We start from the raw sequence: 15,728 nt of genomic DNA, 5'->3' as shown, positions 1-15,728 counted from the left end.
ACCAAAAAGGGGTTAATGTCCAGCTAGTTGTTAGAGCATCGGCTACATGTGACTCAAAACACTTCAGGCTAGGGCCTTCGCTACATGGAAGATTTCCCAGGTGGAGTCGATTAACTACAACTCTCACGCTACCAAATAGAAATAATGGGCGCCAGGAGATTCTTGTGATAAACCAAATGATTAACTGTTTACTTGTAAAAGACAAATGAGCCCAGGGTTTACTTACAGAGGTACAAGGTATGCACAATGCCACACTGCAGGCTGAAACAGTACGCAGCACACAGCAGAGACAGTGACTCCCATCAGGCAAGGTAGTGAGGTAGTACATCCATTTTCTTCTGCAATATACCTCAGAGTGGTCTGGCTCCCACCTTGTGGAGTGGTCAGGGAGAACACCTTTCTAATCCAGACACCCTATCCACTGTGGGTCCCTTCACTCTCTATGGATCTCGATGGAGATCTAACTGCTCTTACTACCTGTCCTCTCTACCTTACTCCCCTAGAAAGTCTATGACAGAACTAACCCTGTTTAGCTAACCTCACGGGGTTCTCTGCTCCCGACTTAGACACTAGAGGATCCGGTTTCTCTAGGCACATGGCTTTCTGGACCTTGCTCTACCCAGGCTCCCGTGGGCACACCCAGCCGGATCAGCATCCAGCAGCCAAAGAGGAAGATCCACCCCTTTTCTCTCCCTATACCAGAGTGTGACAGGATGTGGTCACAGCGCCTCCTGGCCAATAAAACATCTTTACAAATTACCTCTAGCTACATGGGAATCTGCCCAGCAACTAGGGAGATCAGGAAGTAAAAGGAATTAAAGCTATAGGGGCACATTAACCCTGTGTGTCCCTACATAAACTTACATCAAAAATTTGAGTTTTTTGTACAGTTTAAATCAAATAATATTTCTTACTCCAATTCCAGTTTACTCCACTTCAGGTAACAGTCCCATCTGGATTCTGATTAAGTCCTTGTAGCTCGAGTCTTTGAGCTGATCAAATCATTTCTCCCAGAAACTGGAACAGGTTTCAAAGAGTGCAGGTAAAGTTATATACCTTTATTGGCTATCAATAGTTATTTTTTCAAGCTGCATAATCAGCTTGAAATTGGAACTAAAATGTTCTGAACACTTGCTATGATTATCTTAGTTAGCCAATAAAGGTATCGCTTTTATACCTCTTTGTTATTTTTAATTTCAGAAGGGTTGCCCTGTAACAAATAGAGTGCAGAAAATTCAAACAAAAAGACATTTCTGCCCAGTGGTGCAAAGAACTTTTTGTATTTCATCAGAGCCTCAAACTAATAAGTTATTAGGGTACTCTCATAAGGGAGCCAGATTATTAAACAACCATCCACTTGGATCCCCAGGATGTGGGCCTGCTAGGTATGTAGAATGCCCCAATGAAATGGGAAAAAAATCCAAATAATACACCTGGGTCCACCCAATCTTCTGTATCTTGTCTCTGATGGACTTTAACCCTTTCCATGACTCACCCAAAGCACTCCCTCACAATTCTCACAATGTTCATGTCTTTTGTGCCTCTTCTGCAATGTACCCTATGACTGGACTCCCACTGCCCCCACCCCATGCCCGACTGCTTAGGCAGGTGTAACAATACAAATTTGAGCTGAATAAATACAGCACTGCCAAACACAGGCAGGGGTTGCCTGGAGGCAGGTACTTATTGCATCCAACCTACAAGATTAAATAGGGTGGTTGAAGCACACACAATACTGTCTATATTGGAGATAGGTACTTAGTCATTACCCATCCTGTCTTCTACCCATCTTATAACTTGTGCATTGTTCAGAACTGCAAGTTAGGAAGTAAAGTGCAAAGAACACCTGTTGTTATTGCCTACCATATGGCTGCCTTGTGCCCAATAGGGCTGCACTTTGCAACTTGAGGTGCAGGGTCTAACAATGCCCCAGATGCAAGTGTGGGTAAATGAGCAGTAAGGGCAGGGGATACCATTTTGCTCCCTTCTGTGCTGTAGCACTTGGCTGTGATACATTAGTAAACTACTTCTTTTTCCCTTATGAGCAATAAAGAAGGTCCTTGCGTGTTAGGTGGTCGGGATTTAGAATGGGTTGGATGGTGAAAAGATGGTTTTTATATAAAAGCTGAACAGTGAGGATGTAGCTGTTGTATGTTACTCGTATTTTACAATATTCTCTTCTTTGACCGAGTGTCACACAAATAAACACTGTATGTGAAACTACATGTAAATATGAGTATTATTTTGGCTAATTACCGATAACATGTTTTGATGACACTTTAAGTTATGATTATTTGTTCATTGATTTTGTGGGAAAAGTAAAAGTAAGTAAGTAAAATTTTAATCAATGTTGCCTGAGATATCTTGATTTATTAATATAGAGATATTAACATTGAGATGCACAGTATAAGGCCCAGAGCAGGAGATATATGCAGCTTAAAAAGTAATTTTATTAACAAAAATATTTATCATCTTATGTCTACTGCCACTCCTGGGAATGTATGGCCTGTCCTATGATTAAGTGCCAAGGAGTGGCACGAAATGTGTTAGGCTTCTTGTACCACAAGTAAGATGTAAAACATTATTGTTAATAAAATTAGTTTTTAAGCAGCTTTTTTTTCGACTGAAGTCTGGTTTGTACCAACCTTTTCTCTATATGGTCGTGTGACTTCTCCCTTTAGCTGAAGGTCTGGGGCATTTACACCCACATCCACCATTTCCTGAAGTGAGTGTACTTCTGAAATTGAGGTTTATTTGTTCTATTTGTAGTATTAGGAAAGACTGTCAAGGTTGGAGTTGTTTTCTCTATTCAGATTCTGTTAATGCCTTTAAGGCATTATGTGCACTGGGTGTGGTGCAATTGGCATTTTCTCAACTACAGTATGTATGGTGTGTTGCACTGGATATTTGCGCTTTCCCGTTGGTAAATGAAACTCTGTAATGTCTTTTCATAGTCTACTAAATTGTTAAATTAATCATTGACGAAAAATAAATTGCTTCATTATACAGGATCAGTTACTGAATATTCATACAGATTCAGCTCATGTTTAGGTCCTCTCTCTCATAGCACACTATTCATTTGAATTTAAAGTTTATATATGATACAGGAGTCCATATATGATCCATGGCTTCCTAGTGATTCCAGAGGGAATGGGCAAGAATTACATTGGCACTGGCTGGAGCTAATCCCAACATGAATAATTTAGGAAAAGTAAAAATCGTAAAAAATCGAAAATTGACGTCTGTGACCAATTTTGGACGCGCGTCTGAAAAATCGCATTCGTCAATTTTGATGCTGACTATTCATACGCGCGTCCAATTTTCGCCGGTGAATTTTCGAGGGAGATTCGCAAATTTGCGTAAAAATATGTCTATGCAGACACATCAGGAGAGGGCCACATCAATGCACCAATGTGGTCCTTGCTACCTGGAATATCATACCTGCACTAAACATATCTGGTATATTTACTATCAGATATCAATAGGTTTGATTCTTGGAAGGGGACCATACAGAAACCAGTAAGCTGCTGACAGGTATACTGCGTTGTAATATTTGTTCAAATTTTAAAATGATTTGGGGAATGATCAGTATAGTATACATATAAATAGGGATGGGCGAATTTTTTCGCCTCATTTCGCTGAAAAAATTACGCCCATAGACTTGTATGGCGGCATGCGTCAAAAAAAAAGAAGACGCGCGTCAAAACAATTTCGCCGCGTGATAAAAAAATTTTTGACGCCCATAGACTTTAATGGGCGTCTGCGACATTTCGCCGCCGGCCAATTTTTGGCGAAACGGGTCAAATTCGCCCATCCCATATATATATATATATATATATATATATATATATATATATATATATATATTTGTATATATATATATATATATATATATATATATATATATATATATATATATGTATATATATATATACAATAGCGCTGGTGTCGGCACTCCCAAATCATCAAAAATCAAAGAGGCAAAAGTGCTGGTTGCCTCTTTGATTTTTGATGATTTGGGAGTGCCGACACCAGCGCTATTGTACAATTAATTTTTGCTCTGGCACCCAGACCTCGCTACACTTTTGGTTGTGCGCTTCACACGCAGCTTCTATATATATATATATATATATATATATATATATATATAAGCCCAAGTTTGAAAGCACTCACAGCAGATTTCATCAGTGTATAAAAAGGTTTATTCACCGCTCACATCTACGCGTTTCAACCCTCAATGGGTCGTCATCAGGATAGTGTATCTAAGTGAGTAACACACATTTAAAAATTCTCACACCAATCAGTGTAGTGTTTCAATAGTGACATCATCATCCAATTACCCTTAATAATTACCTACACAGCCACTATGTAGATACATCTCAATTTAACCCTCTAACTCAGACACATTCCCAAAGAGGAGGAACCTGTATATCTAGATCGAATATGGTATGACAACCATGCATTATAAATTTGGATCAGTACCACCCATTTCATATTACAAATAATCGAAAATCGCCATCCATATATAACAAACCCTCCAATTTCAATCAATCACTCCCATCGATACCATCCTATCCAGAATGTGTCATCAGTTAGCATATCCCACACCACTATTAAAAGTGAATATGTGCAAATAAAAATTTATCATCTCAATTTTAAAGTGCTAAGTGCATATATAGATATAAGTGCCTTAGTCTAATGTGACATATGCCATATAAATAGACATATACATTAAAAGTTAAAACATTAAAATTCTTCAAAAGTAGTGTTCTGTGATATAAAAGTTAAATCCATCGAGTGCAAATCAGCAATAAATAACAATATCATAAAAGTCGAAAGAGTTGAAAAATTTGATAACACCTAAGAAATTTCTAAAAAGTCCAGAGAGTTGCAAGCCAGCGCTATCAGGCTACCAGTCTCTCAGCGCAAGGTCTATTCCGAATGGTGAGGAGGGCATCCTATAGTTCATTATAAAAAACAGGATAATGAATACATCTCATTCAACCCCTTGGGGGAGATAGTATCCAGGGTTCGTATCCATCTGGCTTCCTTTTGTAGTAAGATCTTCCCCCTATCTCCACCCCTTCTCAATGGGGGAACACAATCAATCAGCATCGCCCGCAATGATGGCAATGAATGGCCACTATTCACAAAATGTCTGGCAAGGGGGATTTCAGTTTTCCCAGTAGCCAAAGCTGACCGAATTGCCGATCTGTGATTGTTCATTCCGCAATCTAAAGGATGTAACACATTTGCCTATATAGTATAAGCCACATGGGCAAACGATACAGTAGATCACATGATCAGAAATGCAGGTTAATCGGTGTCGTATCTGTAACCTCTTCCCACTATGGGGATGGGGGAATGTGTCCCCAATTAGTAGACAACCACATGTCTTACAGTTTCCACAGCGAAAACAGCCCGGTTTTCCTCTTGTTAACCACATGCCGCTGTTCTCTTTCTTCAAATCTGTCACCATCAGTACATCCTTTAGAGATCGGCCCCGTCGATAGGCACATATAGGTGGAGGACTTTTAATAAAAGGTAAACTTGAGTCCATTTGTATTACTGGCCAGTGCTTCTTGATCACTGAATTTATCTGTTTACTCACTGGTGTGTAATCCGTCACAAACACCATTTTGTCACCTTCATTCAATAATCCACCTTTAACATCTATTTCACTATTACTATTGTTGGATGCCCTTTCCATCTCACCATTTAAGAAGTCCCAAGAGTATCCCCGTTCAAGGAATCGGTCTCTCATCTCCAAAGCCTGTATTTTTGCTGTAGCCCCATCCGAATTAACCCTGAATACTCTCAGGAATTGGGTATATGGAATCGATTTTAGAACAGCAGGGGGATGAAAGCTGTGAGCATGTAACACAGTATTGCGATCAGTCTTTTTGCGAAACAATGTAGTGCCAATCCCATTTGCTGTTCTGAACAATCTTACATCCAAAAAATCTATTGTGTCCCTATGGTATTCTGCAGTAAATTTCACAGGAGTGGGTAATTCATTTAAGTAGGTCACAAAACCCTGAGCTCCAATGTGGTCCCCTCGCCAAATAATCAAAATGTCATCGATAAATCTCGATACAATAACAAATATTGTCCAAATTCAGGAAAAATGTACCGACATTCAAAAGCATCCATAAAGAGATTGGCATATGAGGGGGCCACATTAGAGCCCATCGCTGTGATACGTTATTTGGTGAGTGCCGTTATATGTGGAATTGTATATGACCGGACGAGGTCTTGAACGTGCACCCCTGATGCAGTGTGATGATTAATGACTGTGGATATCGGGCGGCGATTAGTACCGCTGAATATTGACTGAGACACCGTGCGGTGGATACAAGTCGGGACACGCAGTGTCCGGTAGAGATTGCGAGATTAGCGCTAATGGAGGACGCAACACAGACGACCTTGTTTGACGTTGATGTTACAAGGGAATTCGCCTTCACACAAGAGGACGCGGCGCGTATCTTGTTCAAGGAATCTGCAGCAGCGCAACATGCTGGTAAGCTCCCTAAGGATATATTTAACCAGTTGAGTGCTCTCAGGAAAAGGGAGGTGGATTATAACCTGCACGGGCTATACTTGTCTGACTACTATCGCCAGCGCAAGATACCGAGGGGTTTTAGAATTAGGAACGTGCCTACTGTGGGCCGATCCAATGCTGAATTTTGTAGCCGGTGGTGCGGCATATTGAATAAATGTTCCCTCGATCTCTTGTTGTTGGTGATAGAGGAGTCTGGCAGGGAGCTAGCGAAGGTTCGGATGGAAATTGCTGAAATTGAGCGACAGAGTATATCATTGTTGAAAGCTGATCAATCTGTTAATTGGCTACAGAAACTTGAGAATAGTGTCCAACAATATCGTCAGGAGCTGGTTGTGTTTAAACAGGCTAAGATTATTAAGGTCAATCAGGATTACAAAGACCAAAGGGTTTATGGTTGGCTGATTGGGAGGTCTGATACTGAGAGAAAGCCTAGGAGGAGGTTTAGGAAAAGCAGGGATTTGTCTACTGTAGACAGCTCGGGGGATTCACCCACCTCTGATATTGAGACCCCACAGGCAACAGTATCATGTGCTATACAGGAAGAGACTGGTGGGAGTGGTCGGACACAGGTTCATTTTTTAGGGGCCACAGGAGGAGGAGGAAGCACACCAGAAGGGGTGGGGGTAAGCCGCAGAGGCAGACCACCCAGGAAACCAGTACAGTAGTGTTTAATTTGAGTAATCATGTTTTGAATCCTGGCGAAATTTCTCTCCTCTCACGTGGTTTATCATTTGTACCAGTAACTAGAAATGATGCTTTTGGATTGGAAGTGGATACATATAAGTTACAACGTAAACTAAAATTACGGGATTATTTTAAGGATAAACCAAATGAGAATCACAAGGAGAAATTTCGGCCAGTGAGTAATTTTGATCCACCAAACACAGCTACTTCAATTAAAACATATTGTGGGATCCTTGAGAAAGAGAACCTTGAGATTTTAAAAGGGGCTGGTAAATTTTTCTCCAATCTGACTAAGCAAGAAAGAGATGCAATTGAGTCACTGCAGAGTGATAAGGAGTTAATAATACGCCCTGCCGATAAAGGGGGCTCGGTGGTAATGCTGGATCGCTCCTATTACAGGGGTGAAATATTACAACAGCTAACAGAAGGTGGAGTGTATGAGAAACTAAATCGGGACCCCACTGATATGTTTAAGTTGAAATTGGACACCTATTTACAGATGGCAAGGTCGGCTGGGTGGATAAGTGAGAGTTGTCACCAATATATGAAGAATAAATTTCCAAGATGTCCAATTATATACACCTTACCGAAGGTACATAAGAACTCCACTTGTCCACCTGGTCGTCCGATTATCTCTGCACGGGGCTCACTATTTTCTAATGTAGCGTGTTTCCTGGATAGTTTCCTACAACCCCTGTGTGCTGGGATGCGTTCCTACATTGCTGACACACCCTCTCTGTTGGATATATTGGGACGGATGGGCACCCTACCGGAGGATGCCTTATTCATAACTATTGATGTGTGCAGTTTGTACACCATTATTCCAACGGAAGAGGGTGTGTCGGCATGTAGGAGAGCATTAACAATTGGACACAAAGGAAATCCACCAATTGAATTCCTTTGCACTTTACTGGAAATGGTTTTGACCTGCAATTACTTCCGATTCGAGGAGACCTTTTACTTACAAAAGACTGGTACAGCGATGGGCTCTAATGTGGCCCCCTCATATGCCAATCTCTTTATGGATGCTTTTGAATGTCGGTACATTTTTCCTGAATTTGGACAATATTTGTTATTGTATCGGAGATTTATCGATGACATTTTGATTATTTGGCGAGGGGACCACATTGGAGCTCAGGGTTTTGTGACCTACTTAAATGAATTACCCACTCCTGTGAAATTTACTGCAGAATACCATAGGGACACAATAGATTTTTTGGATGTAAGATTGTTCAGAACAGCAAATGGGATTGGCACTACATTGTTTCGCAAAAAGACTGATCGCAATACTGTGTTACATGCTCACAGCTTTCATCCCCCTGCTGTTCTAAAATCGATTCCATATACCCAATTCCTGAGAGTATTCAGGGTTAATTCGGATGGGGCTACAGCAAAAATACAGGCTTTGGAGATGAGAGACCGATTCCTTGAACGGGGATACTCTTGGGACTTCTTAAATGGTGAGATGGAAAGGGCATCCAACAATAGTAATAGTGAAATAGATGTTAAAGGTGGATTATTGAATGAAGGTGACAAAATGGTGTTTGTGACGGATTACACACCAGTGAGTAAACAGATAAATTCAGTGATCAAGAAGCACTGGCCAGTAATACAAATGGACTCAAGTTTACCTTTTATTAAAAGTCCTCCACCTATATGTGCCTATCGACGGGGCCGATCTCTAAAGGATGTACTGATGGTGACAGATTTGAAGAAAGAGAACAGCGGCATGTGGTTAACAAGAGGAAAACCGGGCTGTTTTCGCTGTGGAAACTGTAAGACATGTGGTTGTCTACTAATTGGGGACACATTCCCCCATCCCCATAGTGGGAAGAGGTTACAGATACGACACCGATTAACCTGCATTTCTGATCATGTGATCTACTGTATCGTTTGCCCATGTGGCTTATACTATATAGGCAAATGTGTTACATCCTTTAGATTGCGGATGAACAATCACAGATCGGCAATTCGGTCAGCTTTGGCTACTGGGAAAACTGAAATCCCCCTTGCCAGACATTTTGTGAATAGTGGCCATTCATTGCCATCATTGCGGGCGATGCTGATTGATTGTGTTCCCCCATTGAGAAGGGGTGGAGATAGGGGGAAGATCTTACTACAAAAGGAAGCCAGATGGATACGAACCCTGGATACTATCTCCCCCAAGGGGTTGAATGAGATGTATTCATTATCCTGTTTTTTATAATGAACTATAGGATGCCCTCCTCACCATTCGGAATAGACCTTGCGCTGAGAGACTGGTAGCCTGATAGCGCTGGCTTGCAACTCTCTGGACTTTTTAGAAATTTCTTAGGTGTTATCAAATTTTTCAACTCTTTCGACTTTTATGATATTGTTATTTATTGCTGATTTGCACTCGATGGATTTAACTTTTATATCACAGAACACTACTTTTGAAGAATTTTAATGTTTTAACTTTTAATGTATATGTCTATTTATATGGCATATGTCACATTAGACTAAGGCACTTATATCTATATATGCACTTAGCACTTTAAAATTGAGATGATAAATTTTTATTTGCACATATTCACTTTTAATAGTGGTGTGGGATATGCTAACTGATGACACATTCTGGATAGGATGGTATCGATGGGAGTGATTGATTGAAATTGGAGGGTTTGTTATATATGGATGGCGATTTTCGATTATTTGTAATATGAAATGGGTGGTACTGATCCAAATTTATAATGCATGGTTGTCATACCATATTCGATCTAGATATACAGGTTCCTCCTCTTTGGGAATGTGTCTGAGTTAGAGGGTTAAATTGAGATGTATCTACATAGTGGCTGTGTAGGTAATTATTAAGGGTAATTGGATGATGATGTCACTATTGAAACACTACACTGATTGGTGTGAGAATTTTTAAATGTGTGTTACTCACTTAGATACACTATCCTGATGACGACCCATTGAGGGTTGAAACGCGTAGATGTGAGCGGTGAATAAACCTTTTTATACACTGATGAAATCTGCTGTGAGTGCTTTCAAACTTGGGCTTATGTGAATTATGGTTAGCACCCAGCTGTGATACGTTATTTGGTGAGTGCCGTTATATGTGGAATTATATATATATATATATATATATATATATATATATATATATATATATATATATATATATATATAAAGTTCAAGAGGACCCGCACCCCTTGGTTAGTGAACCAAAAATGTCTTTATTTTTCAAACTTGTGCATCCAGAATATATATATAGTGCAGAAGTATAAGATTTTTGGGCATATGTTCTGCATTCTGATATGTGATTATCAATTTGTTTATTGCGTTCAAACCTGTGTTTTATTATGTTATTGTTTTCTACAGAAATAGTTTGAGAAAAGCTGAAAGAATATTGCTGCCTACAGCCCTTACAAAACACATTTCCATAATATACTTTAGCTTTTATTCAACCAAGAGAAGCATAGTATGATATAACTGAAACTTGAGGAACAAAGATGCTAAAATTTACTGGGAACATCTGAATGCATATACAGGTACAGGTATAGTTACATAGTTTTTAGTTAAATTGGGTTGAAAAAAGACAAAGTCAATCAAGTTCAACCCCTCCAAATGAAAACCCAGCATCCATACACACACCCCTCCCTACTTTTAATTAAATTCTATATACCCATACCTATACTAACTATAGAGCTTAGTATCACAATAGCCTTTGATATTATGTCTGTCCAAAACATCATACAAGCCATTCTTAAAGGCATTAACAGAATCAGCATCACAACATCACCCGGCAGTGCATTCCACAACCTCACTGTCCTGACTGTGAAGAACCCCCTACGTTGCTTCAAATGAAAGTTCTTTTCTTCTAGTCTAAAGGGGTGGCCTCTGGTACAGTGATCCACTTTATGGGTAAAAAGGTCCCCTGCTATTTGTCTATAATGTCCTCTAATGTACTTGTAAAGTGTAATCATGTCCCCTCGCAAGCGCCTTTTTTCCAGAGAAAACAACCCCAACCTTGACAGTCTACCCTCATAATTTAAGTCTTCCGTCCCTCTAACCAATTTAGTTGCACTTAGTCTCTGCACTCTCTCCAGCTCATTTATATCCCTCTTAAGGACTGGAGTCCAAAACTACACTGCATACTCCAGATGAGGCCTTACCAGGGACCTATAAAGAGGCATAATTATGTTTTCATCCCTTGAGTTAATGCCCTTTTTTATGCAAGACAGAACTTTATTTGCTTTAGTAGCCACAGAATGACACTGACCAGAATTAGACAACGTGTTATCTACAAAGACCCCTAGATCCTTTTCATTTAAGGAAACTCCCAACACATTGCCATTTAGTGTATAACTTGCATTTATATTATTTTTGCCAAAGTGCATAACCTTGCATTTATCAACATTGAACCTCATTTTCCAGTTTGCTGCCCAGTTTTCCAATTTAGACAAATCACTCTGCAAAGTGGCAGCATCCTGCATGGAACTTATAGTTCTGCACAATTTAGTATCACCTGCAAAAATAGAAACAGTACTTTAAATGCTCCAGGTCATTAATAAACAAGTTGAAAAGCAAGGGACCTAGTACAGAGCCCTGTGGTACTCCACTAACAACACTGGTCCAATAAGAAAATGTTCCATTTACCACCACTCTTTGTAGTCTATCTTTTAGCCAGTTCTCTATCCAGGTACAAATACTATGTTCCAGGCCAACATTCCTTAAAGGGATACTGTCATGGGAAACATTTTTTTTTCCAAAATGAATCAGTTAATAGTGCTGCTCCAGTAGAATTCTGCACTGAAATCCATTTCTCAAAAGAGCAAACAGATTTTTTTATATTCAATTTTGAAATCTGACATAGGGCTAGATATTTTGTCAATTTCCCAGCTGCCCCAGTCATGTGACTTGTGCCTGCACTTTAGGAGAGAAATGCTTTCTGGCAGGCTGCTGTTTTTCCTTCTCAATGTAACTGAATGTGTCTCAGTGGGACATGGGTTTTTACTATTGATGGTGTTCTTAGATCTACCAGGCAGCTGTTATCTTGTGTCAGGGAGCTGTTATCTGGTTACCTTCCCATTGTTCTGTTGTTTGGCTGCTGGGGGGAAAAAAGGGAGGGGGTGATATCACTCCAACTTTCAGTACAGCAGTAAAGTGTGATTGAAGTTTATCAGAGCACAAGTCACATGACTTGGGGCAGCTGGGAAATTGACAAAATATCTAGCCCCATGTCAGATTTCAAAATTGAATATAAAAAAATCTGTTTGCTCTTTTGAGAAATGGATTTCAGTGCAGAATTCTGCTGGAGCAGCACTATTAACTGATTCATTTTGAAAAAAACATTTTTTTCCCATGACAGTATCCCTTTAATTTAACCAGTAACCTTTTGTGTGGCACTGTATCAAATGCTTTAGCAAAGTAAATCACATCCACTGCCATCCCAGAATCGAGGTCCCTGCTTACAGTACCTTCTCATAAAAAGAAATTAAGTTAGTCTGGCAAGATCTATTACACATAAAACAATGCTGGCAAAAACTCATAGTACTATGATTTGCTATGAAGTCCAGTATCTTATGCTTTATTAACCTTTCAAAAAGCTTTCCTACCACTGACGTCAGATTAACTGGATCCCTATCTGGAAACCCGATATCCAGAAAGCTCCGAATTACGGAATGGCTGCCTCCCATAGACTCCATTGTTTCCAAATAATCCACATTTTTAAAAACTATTTCCTTTTTCTCTGTAATAATAAAACAGAAGCTTGTACTTGATCTCAACTAAGATATAATTAATCCTTATTGGAAGCAAAACCAGCCCATTGGGTTTATTTAATGATTAAATGAATTTCTAGTAGACTTAAGACATAAAGACCCAAATTACGGAAACATCCGCTATCTGGAAAACCCCTGGTCCCGAGCATTCTGGATAACAGGTCCCATACCTGTACTTTGTATGTCTTGTTTTTTTTTTCCCAAGTGTCACTAGAGGGTTTATTGTTTTATTTAGAGCATAAATATAGTTCTTTAATTATAAATGTAATATGTTTAATTATTTAATAGATGAGCTGACCTGACCTATTACATCTTCTATTAGCATGCCTATATAAATTAAGTAGATAGATTTATAGGTAAAACTGCCAAGACATTTCCATTTACGATATAGTCCTCGATTATTTACTGTCAAAGTGACAGCAGAGGGCAGCCTGCACGTTGGTATTCTTAAAAGTAATATGCTTTTAATATAAACTTACTTTTGAGACAGGGGCCCAGGGAATGTGCATTAAAACTAGCACTTCCTTTATACTTAAATATACTATTACTTAGCCTTTAGAGTGCTTCCACACCCCTATTTTTATGCTTTTAATATAGCTCTTTAATTGCAACCCTCGTATGTTTTCTTAAATAGTCAAGATGACATATTACACCTCCAATTAGTCTTTATTTATTCAACTGATAAATTCATTAGATATATAGATAGATAGACAGACAGTCAAACAGACCGACACACAGAGACGCATAGATAGATATAGGGTCAGACTGGGGGCCCTGGGCCCACCTGGGTCTGCTGCCTAAGGGTCCCCCTTCAATGCACATTTGCACATGGGACTGTGTTTTTACGGCGACTGTCTCAGAGTCCCCCTCCGCCGCACGTGTGTGCAGGCGCGAGAACAGGAACTGAGTTTTTGCCGCGACCAGGAAGAAACAGTATGTGGATCTGGTCTGGACGGGGATAGATAGATCATCTTGATTAAGTAGATAAAATGCAACATATTCCCAAATGAGTGTGTATTATAAGTAAAGGAATGGAATCCATTATCTGGAAACCCATTATCCAGAAAGATCAGAATTACTGGACATGTTATACAGAATGCTCGGGATCTTGGGTTTTCCAGATAACAGATCTTTCTATAATTTGGATCTTCATACCTAAAGTCTACTCAAATATCATTTAAACATTAAGGGGCCCATTTACTTAGCTCGAGTGAAGGAATAGAATAAAAAACATCTTCGAATTTCGAATGATTTTTTTGGCTACTCCGACCATCGAATTGGCTACTTTGACCTTCGACTACGACTTCGAATTGAACGATTCGAACTAAAAATCATTCGACTATTCGACCATTCGATAGTCGAAGTACTGTCCCCTACTTCGCCACCTAAAACCTACCAAAGGGCAATGTTAGCCTATGTGGAAGGTCCCGTTTCGAAGGATGTCATCGATCGCTCAGGCGCGAGAACAGGAACTGAGTTTTTGCCGCGACCAGGAAGAAACAGTATGTGGATCTGGTCTGGACGGGGATAGATAGATCATCTTGATTAAGTAGATAAAATGCAACATATTCCCAAATGAGTGTGTATTATAAGTAAAGGAATGGAATCCATTATCTGGAAACCCATTATCCAGAAAGATCAGAATTACTGGACATGTTATACAGAATGCTCGGGATCTTGGGTTTTCCAGATAACAGATCTTTCTATAATTTGGATCTTCATACCTAAAGTCTACTCAAATATCATTTAAACATTAAGGGGCCCATTTACTTAGCTCGAGTGAAGGAATAGAATAAAAAACATCTTCGAATTTCGAATGATTTTTTTGGCTACTCCGACCATCGAATTGGCTACTTTGACCTTCGACTACGACTTCGAATTGAACGATTCGAACTAAAAATCATTCGACTATTCGACCATTCGATAGTCGAAGTACTGTCCCCTACTTCGCCACCTAAAACCTACCAAAGGGCAATGTTAGCCTATGTGGAAGGTCCCGTTTCGAAGGATGTCATCGATCGCTCAAAAATTTTTCGTTTGACCGTTCGTTTGAACTATTTGCGGTAAATCCTTCGACTTCGATTTTCGAAGTCGAAGGATTTACATTCGGCAGTCGAATATCGAGGGTTAATTAACCCTCGATATTCAACCCTGTGTAAATTTGCCCCTATATAACTATGTAACCCAATAGGATTGTTTGGCTTCCAATAAGGATTTATTTTATCTAAGTTGGGATCAAGTACTATTGGGTTTATTTACTGTTTAAATTATTTTTAGCAGACCAATTATGGATATTCAAATTACGGAACAATCCCTTATCCAGAAAATCCCAGGTCCCATGTATTCTTGATAACAGGCCCCATACCTGTATATATTTTTTACATCTATCCGTTTTTGGGGCATTTAATAGATAGATAGATAGATAGATAGATAGATAGATAGATAGATAGATAGATAGATAGATAGATACTGTAGATAAATAGAAATGCACAGTTGTTTAGTAGCAAAATAAGTTCTTGAATTACTTTTTTCTGCTTAAGAAATGACTGTACTCTTCTTTGTAGCCTTCACAATGTAATCTCTGAACGAGTTCAACGTCAATAGGATTTAACACATGTAGCCCTTACCTGAGAAAGAAAAGCAATGAGAGATCTGCAGTAGGTAGTGGCATAATAGCAAGTGCTTGGATAAGCTGCTCTTTCCTTATTCTTATTTGGCTGGTACCTGAAGTTTCT

This window comes from Xenopus laevis, chromosome 5L, assembly GCF_017654675.1.
Source record: "Xenopus laevis strain J_2021 chromosome 5L, Xenopus_laevis_v10.1, whole genome shotgun sequence".
In the NCBI taxonomy this organism is placed as follows: domain Eukaryota; kingdom Metazoa; phylum Chordata; class Amphibia; order Anura; family Pipidae; genus Xenopus; species Xenopus laevis.
This window is presented reverse-complemented; position numbering follows the sequence as displayed.